The sequence below is a fragment of the Spinacia oleracea genome, unplaced genomic scaffold (assembly GCF_020520425.1).
Source record: "Spinacia oleracea cultivar Varoflay unplaced genomic scaffold, BTI_SOV_V1 SOVchr0_149, whole genome shotgun sequence".
Classification (NCBI taxonomy): domain Eukaryota; kingdom Viridiplantae; phylum Streptophyta; class Magnoliopsida; order Caryophyllales; family Amaranthaceae; genus Spinacia; species Spinacia oleracea.
In genome coordinates, this window is record NW_026614477.1 from 6,903 (window position 1) to 21,567 (window position 14,665).

General features: G+C 46.0%; 1 pseudogene; it reads right to left on the bottom strand.

The window, feature by feature from the left end:
• Positions 1-311: 311 nt before the first annotated feature.
• On the bottom strand, positions 312-1,207 carry LOC130465361 (40S ribosomal protein S24-1-like; annotated as a pseudogene).
• Positions 1,208-14,665: the final 13,458 nt, after the last annotated feature.

A 14,665-nucleotide genomic window follows, 5' to 3' on the forward strand; every position in this document is an offset into this window, starting at 1 on the left:
AAGTGATATTCTCTTGATTTCATGTCTGATGATTTTGTTGATGTATATGCCATGTGAATGGTGTTTTATTTACTATATGATCGAGTTAGCTGGTTGGAGTTTTTTGTTTGTTGAATTGTTTAGGCCAAAATATTCTTAATTTGGTTAAGGATGGTTTCGTCACTGGGAAGCCTACCAAGATTAAGTCGAGGCCCGTGCTCATCGTATGAATGAGGGCATGAGGAAAGGTCATTACTCTAGATTTGGTATGCATATAGTGTATCTTTTCATAATATAGAATTTGTGTTAGGAGGTATGGAAGCACCAGTTCCTCATTTCTTCTTTCCAGCTTCAGCAGCCTTGGTCTGCCAGAGAAATAAATGTGACAAAGTTAACAAAACAAAATAGAGAAATTTAGAAGCCAAGAATTTACAAGACTTTAATAATAAAGAGTTAAAAGTATCTATCAGCCACATTTGATATCGTTGGCTGATATTGTTAGACAAACACAACCATCAGCCAAAACAACAATGCAAGTCCATTCTCCTACCTTCTTACACCACTGATCTTCTTAGCTATGTTCTTCCTTTCTTTCATTTGTTTTCTGGACTTCTCAATCTTGGTAGCCAATCCATTCTGCACCAAGAAAAATAGGAGCACAAAGATGTTTAGGGGAGTATATCACTCAGCAAGTCAAAATAGGCAACTCATTTACTGCCACCACAAATGGAATTATAATAAAAGATCACAAACGGATTACAAATATAATATCACAAATGGAACAACATACTTACCCTTATCAGGCTGTACTTTGGTTCAAACTTCTTTGCGTTATCAACAGAATCATAAATCAACCGAATTCAATAGATTTACCTCCTCCAAAGTGAGTACGGAACTTGAAGACAAAGATAGAATTTGGATCTTTCACATCATATATGCTAGCTAGTTTGTCCTTCAATTCTGCCTTTATGAGAGAAATTTAAGATTAAAGTTGTAAGATTGTAAGGGAGAAATAGAACAGTAGTAAAATAGGTGGTACGACGAACACTTGAAATTTGATCATCCAAAGAATTCAAGCAAACAATCAGGAAAGAGATCAGAAAATTGAGAAAATGAATTCAGGAAACACTACAAAAGGACAAACCATTGCACAACCACTGAATATGAAACCACCATCAAAAAAAGTTACAGCTTGAACCCCATATAGCAAGTCAAAAATGCAACTCATTTACTGTAGCTGCTGCATACTCTGTACTATGTACAGCAAGACTTGAGCTCTTGCCATATCTTTGACATGTACTGCCCCTAGCCAGTGGCATTCCTGAGTGTATTCTGACCTCTGGAGCAGCTGCTGCAGTACGGCAGAGCTCGCATTCAAGCAATTGAATTCAGATTTGAGTTTAGTCCCTAAAATCACTTCTACCCTTTCTTTACAAGAGGGCCAATTAGACTCATACCCCCAAGGCTAACTTGGAAGTCTCTCAGCTATGAAACAATGCATGTATTGATGGTAGATATATGCTAATTTGTGACTAATAGCTGAGAAAGGTGGTTATATAAACATCTCTTTGGTAGTAGTAGTAGTTGGGGAGTTCACATTAACATAGCTATTGTTTAATCACAGTTTGTTTGCTTCAGTAACTTCAGCTATGAAGTTCTTATCATTTTCCGCATGTCTACTGAAATACTATACAATTTGTACCATCATACTTTTATCATGTTAAAGATCAGTAGTAAAAATGGTCTGTTTAATCCGTATATATCTTATTTCTTTGTATATTTCAGGGAATTGTTGATTAGTCCCAGGAACAAGCTAATGAGACACCCTTTTCTCTAACAGCACCAGTCCACATATTCTCAATCTTTCTCCTCTGCTCTCAGCTTCGTAAGTTCTTGATTTATAGTTTGCAAATACTTTAGATTTTTTCAGATTTCCTATGGAATGTTGATTACAGATGGGATCCTCTAATTATAATTTTTTAATTATAGTTTTTGTTATGTAATTGATTGTTCCTAATTTATGTTTTAAATTTGTAGGCGGGGTCCTTATGAATGGCTTAGTTATAAAGAGGCGTATGATTCAACGCTTCAAATCGGCTCAGCTATTAGGAAATGTGGAGTTAATCCCGTGAGTACAATTTTACTCTCCAATTTTACTTTATATTGGCTCAACTATTGAATGGAGTACATAAATTTCTTGATGGAGAACTATAGGATCCCATCTGTTGTGATATAATAGAAGAGGCTCATTACTCTATTAAGTATTATCGGAATCAACCTATTCAATATTAAACCTTTATTCACCTTCCAACTGTGGCTTTTCGAGATTTTGTACCTTACTCTTTTGTCAGTTTACATATCTTCACATGATGAATTCTATCGTTCTAATTTCTGCTCACTCATTGCATATCTCAATTTCTGTTAGGTTAAATTCTCTTCTTCTGTGCTGACATCCTTCAAGTCCTGATCTTTCCATTTACCACAGTGTAATCATTTAAGGTCACTTTAATCACAACCTAAACCAAACTCATAACAACAGATGCGTGTTTCAAGGATAATCACCTCAAAAGAAGTTGAAGACATGCTCCTCAGTGAAGTACTCAATGAAAAATAGATTTAGAATCCTAGAAAGGATTAAGAAACCAATAGAACATAATCTATGCCAGACACAAATAACCAGGTTTAGGTTCAGGTTCATCCAAAACCGAGTTCTGAATTGCAGGTTAAGATAACTCTTCACTTATACAATAGATATTCAGGTTGTAGCTTACATGAGTGTCTTCAGAGGCTAAATTAGTTCTTTTAGTGCCTTAATAGTGAGTCTGGTGGTGCTTCTGTTTAATATGCAACAAGTGTGTTGGGGCTGGTTTTTTTGTGTTGCAGGCTGGTAGCTTGCATCTGTTTTACTGTTTTCATATTGGGCACAGCTTTTTTTGGTTGTTTCTGGACTACGGTGCTCCTGTTTGTTTTGTGTTTGCAGTGGTTTGCTTAATATGTGGTTTAAATTGTTAAATTTAGCCACCTTTTGCCTTTACAGTCCAGTAGTATTGTTGATGGTGCTTCTTTAATGTGTTATCTTTTGTCTTTGATTTCTTTGGCAATGCAGGTATTTCCAGCCAGTAGATTGTGCTATCAAGATACTCAACCTAGAGATTAAGTTGGATTCCGTAGTTTGTATAATAAAAGATCATAAAGTGGAGAAATATGTTTAGTTACTTTGGTACTAAGATTTTGATTTTTAATCATGCAAGCGATGTAGATTTTGATTTAGAATTTTTTAAATAGGGACGATTAATTTTTCTTTAGATGAACTTTGCGAACATTTTTTCTTGCCTACTATATTTGTGATGATTAATCGTAATACTACGGTTTTATATAATCTCGCACGCATCGCGTGCATATATGACTAGTCCATTAGAGAAAAGGATGTCTCATTAGTTTGTTCCTAAACTAAGGTGTCATTTAACATCTCTAACTTAGTTGATTATATATTTTAGTCACATTAACGTCTAATATTTTGTCGTTGTTGGACGATAATTAAAACTATTTTGTCCATTTGATTCTCTTTTTACGTCACTATGTTGGTCGCTATTTGCTCTTTGTTTGACGTCATTGAATACGTAATAACGACGAACAACCTTTTTGTCGTTAATAAATAATGACGAACAATAATTTCGTCGTGTAAAATTTACGACGAACGTTGACGTTAATACTAATAACGTCGGAAGCTATTACGACAAAAATCACGACAAACTTTGTTCGTGGTTAAAATTTAACGACGACTTTTTCGACTTATAACGACGAAAAAGTTTGTCGTTAAAACCCCTTTTTCTAGTAGTGTCACCTATCAAACGAAGTCTAATCTCAAGATCGCAAGATTGGATTGTCCTCCCATAAATCGGGATGAGATGCTTAAAAGTTGTACAAGGCACACTCGGAGCTAGAAACTGTGAAATACATGGCCGTGCTCGGATGAATCATAGGCTATGATTATCTGTTTATTTGATCAGTTGAACTCTGAAACCGAGGAACACCTCTGGACATAATAAGGATGACAACTCTTACCTTATGTTCAAGCCAAGCATCGAGCGACAAAGGAATTAGGAAATGCACACTTGTCCCTAAGGACAAGTGGGAGACTGAAGGAAATAATGCCCTTGGTCCAAGTATGCATTCTATGATAAGTCTAATAAATGCGGTTCAGTATTAATTAACAAGTTAATAATTCAGTGAGATCAAGTGAGCTGAATGCCTAGCTAGAGGCCGCTTCAGTTCAAGTGGAATTAATGATATTAATCCACAGCTTACTCTTGACTGAACCCGTAGGGTCACACAAATAGTACGTAAACGGATCAAGTATTTAATGGCATTAAATACTCCATCTATGAATATTCGGAATCGACGGATCTTGGTTTCAGTGGGAGCTGAGATCGTCACAGGCAAGAAATGAATACTCCGGAAACGATGATATTGCCGGAAACGGAAATATGGATCGTATCGGAAATATAAATATTATCCAAGTCGTAGATGTTGCCGGAAACGGAAACATGGTACGTATCGGAAAATATTATCGGAAATGGAAATATTACCAGAATCGGAAATATTGCCGGAAACGGAAATATTGTCAGAATCGGAAATATTACCGGAATCGGAAAATAATTCGGAAACGGAAATATTAAATATTTGTTCGAAAACGGAAATTATTCCGGAATCGGAAATGTTAAATATTGTTCGTATCGGAAATGAATTCCGGAATCGGAATTAATCGGAAGCGTATCGTACGAATAAGATCGGACGAGGCCTGCCAGACGAGGGCCCAGCACGAAGCCAGGCCATCGCCCAGCAAGCCAAGCGCGCCACACAAACAGCCACGCCAGGCCCAGCGCCAAGGCCAGGCCCAGCAGGCCTTGGCAGACGCAGCACAGCGCGCGCAGCGCGCGCGGGTGCTTGCGTGGGCTTTGGCTCGCGCAGGCCTCGCTGCGTGGCTGCTGCTCGCACGCACGCAATGGGCGGCCCATCGAGGCTGCGTGTGTGTGTGCGTAAGTGTTGTGTTCGTGCACGTTTCCTAAAACGTGCAGAGTTCGGTTAATGATTAAATTCCTAATTCTATTTGATAAATTAAATTAAAATAGAGTTCTTGAGGATTCTAGGTTTAATTAATTTGTATCTGAATAGATTCCAAATTCCTTTCCATAACCCTATAAATATGTGGCCTGGTTCACAATTTATAAACGAGTTTTCAAAAGTATTCAAGTGAGTTTTTGAGAGAAAAAATTCAGCCACACATCTTGCTCAAAAGTGCCGAAAATTCTAGTACCTTAAGGGCGATTCTAGTTGGTGCAATCTTAAGGCGATCCGGACGGTGCTGTGGACTATCTACGGAGGGACGACACTGGTGTCCTAAAGACTTGTTCTTGTTCGGTTCGGGCGCAGCTAGGGAGGGCACGCAACAAAGAGTATGCATCTAAATTATGCTAGATGATTATGTGTAAATAATATGTATTCCTGGGTTTAATGGTTTTTTCCGCATGATTTATGTAATATCATAGGTATCATAACCTAACAGGGTCTTGCGTACCTTGTATGGGGCATGTCGTGGCCCTTGCTTACCTTTCTTGGGGTCATGCCTTGCCTTGCTTGGGCATGTCGTCCCTTGCTTGCTTACCATCTTGGGTCATGCTTACCTTGCTTGGGCCATGTCGTGCCCTTGCTTACCTTTCTTGGGTCATGCTTACCTTGCTTGGGCCATGTCGTGCCCTTGCTTACCTTTCTTGGTCATGTCGTGCCTTGCTTACCTTGCTTGGGCCATGTCGTGCCCTGCTTACCTTTCTGGGTCATGCTTACCTTGCTTGGGCCATGTCGTGCCCTTACCTTTCTTTCTTGGGTCATGCCTTGCCTTGCTTGGCCATGTCGTGCCCTTGCTTACCTTTCTGGGTCATTCTTACCTTGCTTGGGCCATTCGTGCCCTTGCTTCCTTTCTTGGTCATGCCTTACCTTGCTTGGGTCATGCTTACCTTTCTTGGGTCATGCTTTGCCTTGCTTGGGCCTGTCGTGCCCTTGCTTACCTTTCTTGGGTCTTGCTTACCTTGCTTGGGCCATGTCGTGCCCTTGCTTACCTTTCTTGGTGATGCTTACCTTGCTTGGCCATGTCGTGCCCTTGCTTACCTTTCTTGGGTCATGTACCTTGCTTGGGCCATGTCGTACCCTTGCTTACCTTTCTTGGTCATGCCTTGCCTTGCTTGGGCCATGTCGTGCCCTTGCTTACCTTTCTTGGGTGATGCTTACCTTGCTTGGGCCATGTCGTGCCCTTGCTTACCTTCTTGGGTCATGCTTACCTTGCTTGGGCCATGTCGTACCCTTGCTTACCTTTCTTGGGTCATGCCTTGCCTTGCTTGGGCCATGTCGTGCCCTTGCTTACCTTTCTTGGTCATGCCTTGCCTTGCTTGGGACATGTCGTGCCCTTGCTTACCTTTCTTGGGTCATGCTTACCTTTTGGGGCCATGTCGTGCCCTTGCTTACCTTTCTTGGTCTGTTGCCTTGCTTGGCCATGTCGTGCCCTTGCTTACCTATCTTAGGTCATGCCTTGCCTTGCTTGGCCATGTCGTGCCCTTGCTTACCTTTCTGGGTCATGCCTTGCCTTGCTTGGCCATGTCGTGCCCTTGCTTACCTTTCTTGGGTCATGCTTACCTTGTTTGGGCCATGTCGTGCCCTTGCTTACCTTTCTTGGTCATGCCTTGCCTTGCTTGGGCCATGTCGTGCCCTTGCTTACCTTTCTTGTCATGCCTTGCCTTGCTTACCTTTCTTGGTCATGCCTTGCCTTGCTTGGCCATGTCGTGCCCTTGCTTACCTTTCTTGGTCATGCCTTGCCTTGCTTGGCCATGTCGTGCCCTTGCTTACCTATCTTAGGTCATGCCTTGCCTTGCTTGGGCATGTCGTGCCCTTGCTTACCTTTCTTGGGTCATGCCTTGCTTGCTTGGGCCATGTCGTGCCCTTGCTTACCTTTCTTGGGTCATGCTACCTTGTTTGGGCCATGTCGTGCCCTTGCTTACCTTTCTTGGTCATCCTTGCCTTGCTTGGGCCATGTCGTGCCCTTGCTACCTTTCTGGTCTGCCTTGCCTTGCTACCTTTCTTGGTCATGCCTTGCCTTGCTTGGGCCATGTCGTGCCCTTGCTTACCTTTCTTGGGTCATGCTTTGCCTTGCTTGGGCATGTCGTGCCCTTGCTTACCTTTCTTGGGTCATGCTTACCTTGTTTGGGCCATGTCGTGCCTTGCTTACCTTTCTTGGTCATGCCTTGCCTTGCTTGGGCCATGTCGTGCCCTTGCTTACCTTTCTTGGGTCATGCTTGGCTTGCTTGGGCCATGTCGTGCCCTTGCTTACCTTTCTTGGGTCATGCTTACTTGCTTGGGCCATGTCGTACCCTTGCTTACCTTTCTTGGTCATGCCTTGCCTTGCTTGGGCCATGTCGTGCCCTTGCTTACCTGTCTTGGGTCATGCCTTGCCTTGCTTGGGCCATGTCGTCCCCTTGCTTACCTTTCTTGGGTCATGCTTACCTTGTTTGGGCCATGTCGTGCCCTTGCTTACCTTTCTTGTCATGCCTTGCCTTGCTTGGCCATGTCGTGCCCTTGCTTACCTATCTTGGGTCATGCCTTGCCTTGCTTGGGCCAATGTCGTGCCCTTGCTTACCTTTTCTTGGGTCATGCCTTGCCTTGCTTGGGCCATTTCGTGCCCTTGCTTACCTTTCTGGGTCATGCTTACCTTGTTTTGGGCCATGTCGTGCCCTTGCTTACCTTTCTTGGTCTGCCTTGCCTTGCTTGTGCCATGTCGTAGCCCTTGCTTACCTTTCTTGGGTCATGCTTTGCCTTGCTTGGGCCATGTCGTGCCCTTGCATTACCTTCCTTGGGTCATGCTTACCTTGTTTGGGCCATGTCGTGCCCTGCTTACCTTTCTTGGTCATGCCTTGCCTGCTTGGGCCATTCGTGCCCTTGCTTACCTTTCTTGGGTCATGCTTGCTTGCTGGGCCATGTCGTGCCCTTGCTTACCTTTCTTGGGTCATGCTTACCTTGCTTGGGGCATGTCGTAACCCTTGCTACCTGTCTTGGGTCATGCCTTGCCTTGCTTGGGCCATGTCGTGCCCTTGCTTACCTTTCTTGGGTCATGCTTCCTTTGCTTGGGCCATGTCGTGCCCTGCTTACCTTTCTTGGGTCATGCTCTTTCTTGCCTGGCTGGTCCATGTCGTGCCTTGCTATACCTTGCTTACCTTTCTTGGGTCATGACTTCCTTGCTTGGGCCAAGTCGTGCCCTTGCTTACCTTTTCTTGGGTCATGCTTGGCTTGCTTGGGCCATGTCGTGCACTTGCTTACCTTTCTTGGGTCATGCTTACCTTGCTTGGGCCATGTCGTACCCTTGCTTACCTTTCTTGGGTCATGCCTTGCCTGCTTGGGCCATGTCGTTGCCCTTGCTTACCTTTCTTGGGTCATGCTTCCTTTGCTTGGGCCATGTCGTGCCCTTGCTACCTTTCTTGGGTCATGCCTTTCTTGCTTGGGCCATGTCGTGCCTTGCTTGCCTTTCTTGGGTCATGCTTACCTTGCTTGGGCCATGTCGTGCCCTTGCTACCTTTCTTGGTCATGCCTTGCGGCCATGTCGTACCCTTGCTTGCCTTTTCTTGGGTCATGCTTACTTGCCTTGCTTGGGCCCATGTCCGTGCCCTTGCCTTATACCTTTCCTTTTCTTGGGTCATGCCTTGCCTTGCTTGGGGCCAAGTCGTGCCCTTGCTTGCTTCCTTTCTTGTGGTCTGCTTGACCTTGCTTGGGCCATGTCGTGCCCCTTGCTTACCTTCCTTGGGTCATGCCTTGCCTGTGCTTGGGCCATGTCGTGCGCCCTTACTTTACCTTTTCTGTGTCTATGGCTTACGCGCTTGACCCTTGGTGGGCATGTCGTATGCCCTTGCTTACCTTTCTTGGGTCATGCCTTGCCCTTGCTTGGCCATGGTCGTGCCCTTGCTTGCCTTCCTTGGGTCATGCCTTGCCGTTGCTTGGGCCATGTCGTGCCCTTGCTTGCCTTTCTTGGGTCATGCCTTGCCTGCTTGGGCCATGTCGTGCCCTTGCTTACCTTTCTTGGGTCATGCTTACCTTGCTTGGGCCATGTCGTGCCTTGCCTTACCTTTCTTGGGTCATGCCTTGCCTTGCTTGGGGCCATGTCGTGCCCTTGCTTGCCTTTCTTTGGTCATGCCTTGCCTTGCTTGGGCCAAGTCGTGCCCTTGCTTGCCTTTCTTGGGTCATGCTTACCTTGCTGGCCATGTCGTGCCCTTGCTTACCTTTATTGGGTCATGCCTTGCCTGGCTTGGCCATGTCGTGCCCTTGCTTGCCTTCTTCTTGGGGTCATGCCTTGCCTTGCTTAGGCCATGTCGTGCCCTTGCTTGCCTTTCTTTGGTCATGCCTTGCCTTGCTTGGGCCATGTCGTGCCCTTGCTTGCCTTTCTTGGGCCATGTCGTGCCCTTGCTTGCCTTTCTTGGGTCATGCTTGCCTTGCTTGGGCCATGTCGTAGCCCTTGCTTGCCTTTCTTGGGTCATGTCTTGCCTTGCTTGGGCCATGTCGTGCCCTTGCTTGCCTTTCTTGGGTCATTGGATTGCCTTGCTTGGCCATGTCGTGCCCTTGCTTGCCTTTCTTGGGTCATGCATTGCTTTGCTTGGGCCATGTCGTGCCATTGCTTGCCTTTCTTGGGTCATACCTTGCGTTGCTTGGGCCATGTCGTTGCCCTTGCTTAGAGCCAACAAATTTTTTTTCAAAAAAATATTTTTTTTAATATTTTTTTTTGATTTTTTTAGATTTTTTTTGATTTTTTAATTTTTTTTCAAAAAAAATAATTTTTCGCGTCAATCGGGTCCGGACAAAAAATTATGCGTCAAATCGTCGAATGATCCAAAATTTTTCAATCCGTCTAATGTCATGGGCATGTGTGGTGTCGTAGGGGGGCCGACCATGCCCAACGGTGCCCAACGGTGCCCACAAGAGAGTTTTAAGCCAACCTTGACCATCCATCCTTCCACTCTCACCCTCCCCCTATAGAAGGTGTATTTGAATTAGCTAATTTTCCTAGTGAACACCCAAGTGACAGTAACATAATAATGGCTCAAAACTTGCGTTTTTGTCATAATAATGCCCCGTTTTTTTTGTTGGAAAACCTTATATGGGCATTAAGATTAATTTCATGATTTTTTTTTTTTCAAAAAATTATTTTTGTTTTCCGAAAATAGGGAAATAGGGGTTAAAAACGGGAAAAAAGAAGGGAAAAAATTCAAACAAATCTCAAAAAAATCCCAAAAATCCAAAAAATTCAAAACCAATCCCAAAAAATTATGGTGTTGAAATTTTTATTTTTGGACCCCTAGGGGGGTGCCCGTGGTGGTCCCGGGTTGCTATTTTAGGGTAAAAACGGGGAAAATCCCAAAAAATTCAAAAAATGCCAGGAAAAAATCCGCAAAAAATAGGAAATGACATATAAATATATATAGAAAATATTGGTGTTGGAAATTTTTTATTTTGGGACTCGGGGGGGTGCCCGTGTGGTCCCGGGTGCTATTTTGGGAAAGTTTCGGGAAAATTCATTCATAGTGGTCCATTATTGTGATGTGGTCCGATCGTTTTGCCTTGGGCATGCCTTGGGTCCGATGTTGTGGCCTTGGGCCATGCTTTCCCTTGCGGCTTATGGATGCCATGCCCTTGGTCCATGTCAATGCGATCGTTAGGAATGGCAACACAGAAAACCATCACTCGCCCAAGGCCTGTATAGCACTTGGAGCAAACACTGAAGAGTTTTATCGGCGTGCAGTTCACGGAGCCCGCCAGCTAAAAAAACCAAACACCACTCACACACGTAGCGCACCGCTTGGCCAAGAAACAACGAGCTTGCATCCCACGACCACAAAGTGGCCGCAAGGATGGGATAGATGTACCCCGACTAGCACCGTTTGACGTGAAAGAAACAAACAAAATCGAGGCGGGACAACACTGGCTAAGGTTAGCTAACACAACGTCAACTAGAATTGGACTGCACCCATATGCCGCTTGATATCGCCCGCATCCGGGAACGGTCCGCATCGAGTTTCGGAAACATTAGCACACTAAAGCCAAAAGGGACAAGAGGTTTGTTCAAGATCGACGACGAGATTTAGTCCGCTCTCTAGTGTGCTGCTTGGTCCTCTGCCCGCACACAAGAATAGTCCCAGATATCCGGTCATCGAGGCCCAAGCTCCCTCGACTATAGTTACCCGTTCCAGGTTTGCTCGAAGGAACGACGACGAGATTTAGTATGCTCTTGTGTGCTTCTTGGTCCGTTGCCCGCACACAAGAACACACCGCATCCGATCATGGATTCCCAAGCTCCCCTACAATACCTACGAGGTTGTTCGAAGGACGACGTCAACTAGATTTAGTCCTGCGCTCGTGGGCTACTCGGTCCGCTGCCCGCAAGAACAGACCGCATCCGGTCGACAAGTACCAAACTCCCATCCCCTAACCCATCGAGAGACGAAGCGGCGGACCATTGCGGCATACGAAAAAACGAGGTCAAGTCGGGACGTTAGCCGTATTGCGGGCCAAATCCACCACCGTCATCCCCCGACTTACGGAGCCGAAAAATTCCCTCAATGCATCGTTGGATTTTTTTTTCTGAACAACGAAAACTCAAGGTCAAGTCGGTACTATGGCCGTTGTCGCAGGCCAATTCCACACCGTCATCCCCCGAAATACTCCGTCAATCGAACCGTACACCTTTCCTTTGCATACCTTGCTTCGGATATGCCTTGCCATGCCTTCCTCTTGCCTTCTCTTTGCCACGACTTTCCCTTGCTTACCTTGGTTGGGCCATGCCTTGCCACGGACTTTCCCTTACATGCTTTCTTTGCCACGACTTGCCCTTGCTTGCCTTGCTTGGACATGGCGTGCCCTTACTACATTTCTTGGGTCATGCTTACCTTGTTTGGGCTATGTCGTGCCCTTGCTTACCTTTCTTGGGTCTGCCTTGCCTTGCTTGGGCCATGTCGTGCCTTGCTTACCTTTCTTGGGTCATGCTTACCTTGCTTGGGCCATGTCGTGCCGTTCTTACCTTTCTTGGGTCATGCCTTGCCTTTTTTGGGCCATGTCGTACCCTTGCTTACCTTTCTTGGGTCTGCTTACCTTGCTTTGGCCATGTCGTGCCCTTGCTACCTTTCTTGGGTCATGCTTACCTTGCTTGGCCATGTCGTGCCCTTGCTTACCTTTCTTGGGTCATGCCTTGCCTTGCTTGGGCCATGTCGTTCCCTTGCTTACCTTTCTTGGGTCATGCCTTGCCTTGCTTGGGCGATGTCGTGCCCTTGCTTACCTTTCTTGGGTCATGCTTACCTTGCTTGGGCCATGTCGTGCCCTTGCTTACCTTTCTTGGGTCATGCCTTGCCTTGCTTGGGCCATGTCGTGCCCTTGCTTACCTTTCTTGGGTCTTGCTTACCTTGTTTGGGCCATGTCGTGCCCTTGCTTACCTTTCTTGGGTCATGCTTACCTTGCTTGGGCCATGTCGTGCCCTTGCTTACCTTTCTTGGGTCATGCCTTGCCTTGCTTGGGCCATGTCGTGCCCTTGCTTACCTTTCTTGGGTCTTGCTTACCTTGTTTGGCCATGTCGTGCCCTTGCTTACCTTCTTGGGTCATGCTTACCTTGTTTGGGCCATGTCGTGCCCTTGCTTACCTTTCTTGGGTCATGCCTTGCCTTGCTTGGCCATGTCGTGCCCCTTGCTTAACTTTCTTGGGTCTGCTACCTTGTATGGGGCATGTCGTGCCCTTGCTTACCTTTCTGGGTCATGCCTTGCCTTGCTTGGGCCATGTCGTGCCCTTGCTTACCTTTCTTGGGTCATGCTTACCTTGCTTGGGCCATATCGTGCCCTTGCTTACCTTTCTTGGGTCATGCTACCTTGCTTGGGGCTGTCGTGCCCTTGCTTACCTTTCTTGGTCATGCCTGCCTTGCTTGGCCATGTCGTGCCCGTGCTTACCTTTCTTGGGTCATGCTTACCTGGCTTGGGCCATGTCGTGCCCTTGCTTACCTTTCTTGGTAATGCCTTACCTTCTGGGTCATGCTTACCTTTCTTGGGTCAATGCTTTGCCTGGCTTGGGCCATGTCGTAGCCCTTGCTTACCTTTCTTGGGTCTTGCTTACCTTGCTTGGGCCATGTCGTGCCCTTGTTTACCTTTCTTGGGTGATGCTTACCTTGCTTGGGCCATGTCGTGCCCTTGCTTACCTTTCTTTGGGTTACATGCTTACCTTGCTGGGTCATGTCGTACCCTTGCTTACCTTTCTTGGGTCATGCCTTGCCTTGCTTGGGCCATGTCGTGCCCTTGCTTACCTTTCTTGGGTGATGCTTACCTTGCTTGGGCCATGTCGTGCCCTTGCTTACCTTTCTTGGGTCATGCTTACCTTGCTTGGGCCATGTCGTACCCTTGCTTACCTTTCTTGGGTCATGCCTTGCCTTGCTTGGGCCATGTCGTGCCCTTGCTTACCTTTCTTGGGTCATGCTCCCTTGCTTGGGCCATGTCGTGCCCTTGCTTACCTTTCTTGGGTCATGCCTTGCCTTGCTTGGGCCATGTCGTGCCCTTGCTTACCTTTCTTGGGTCATGCTTACCTTGCTTGGGCCATGTCGTGCCCTTGCTTACCTTTCTTGGGTCATGCCTTGCCTTGCTTGGGCCATGTCGTGCCCTTGCTTGCCTTTCTTGGGTCATGCCTTGCCTTGCTTGGGCCAAGTCGTGCCCTTGCTTGCTTTCTTGGGTCATGCTTACCTTGCTTGGGCCATGTCGTGCCCTTGCTTACCTTTCTTGGGTCATGCCTTGCCTTGCTTGGGCCATGTCGTGCCCTTGCTTACCTTCTTGGGTCATGCCTTGCCTTGCTTGGGCCATGTCGTGCCAAGCAAGGCTTTCTTGGGTCATGCCTTGCCTTGCTTGGGTCATGTCGTGCCCTTGGTTGCCTTTCTTTGGTCATGCCTTGCCTTGCTTAGGCCATGTCGTGCCCTTGCTTGCCTTTCTTTGGTCATGCCTTGCCTTGCTTGGGCCATGTCGTGCCCTGCTTGCCTTTCTTGGGCCATGTCGTGCCCTTGCTTGCCTTTCTTGGTCATGCTTTGCCTTGCTTGGGCCATGTCGTGCCCTTGCTTGCCTTTCTTGGGTCATGTCTTGCCTTGCTTGGGCCATGTCGTGCCCTTGCTTGCCTTTCTTGGGTCATGGATTGCCTTGCTTGGGCCATGTTGCCCTTGCTTGCCTTTCTTGGGTCATGCATTGCTTTGCTTGGCCATGTCGTGCCTTGCTTGTTGCCTTTCTTGGGTCATACCTTGCGTTGCTTGGGCCATGTCGTGCCCTTGCTTAGAGCCAACAAATTTTTTTTTTTGAAAAAAAATTTGTTTAATATTTTTTTTAATGTTTTTAGAATTTTTTTGACTTTTTTTTTTTCAAAAAAAAATTTTTTCGCGTCAAATCGGGTCTCGGACAAAAAATTATGCGTCAAATCCGTCGAATGATCCAAATTTTCAATCCGTCTAATGTCATGGGCATGTGTGGTCGTAGGGGGGCCGACCATGCCCAACGGTGCCCACAAGAGAGTTTTAAGCCAACCTTGACCATCCATCCTTCTACTCTCACCCTCCCCCTATAGAGGTTTATTTTGAATTAGCTAAATTTTC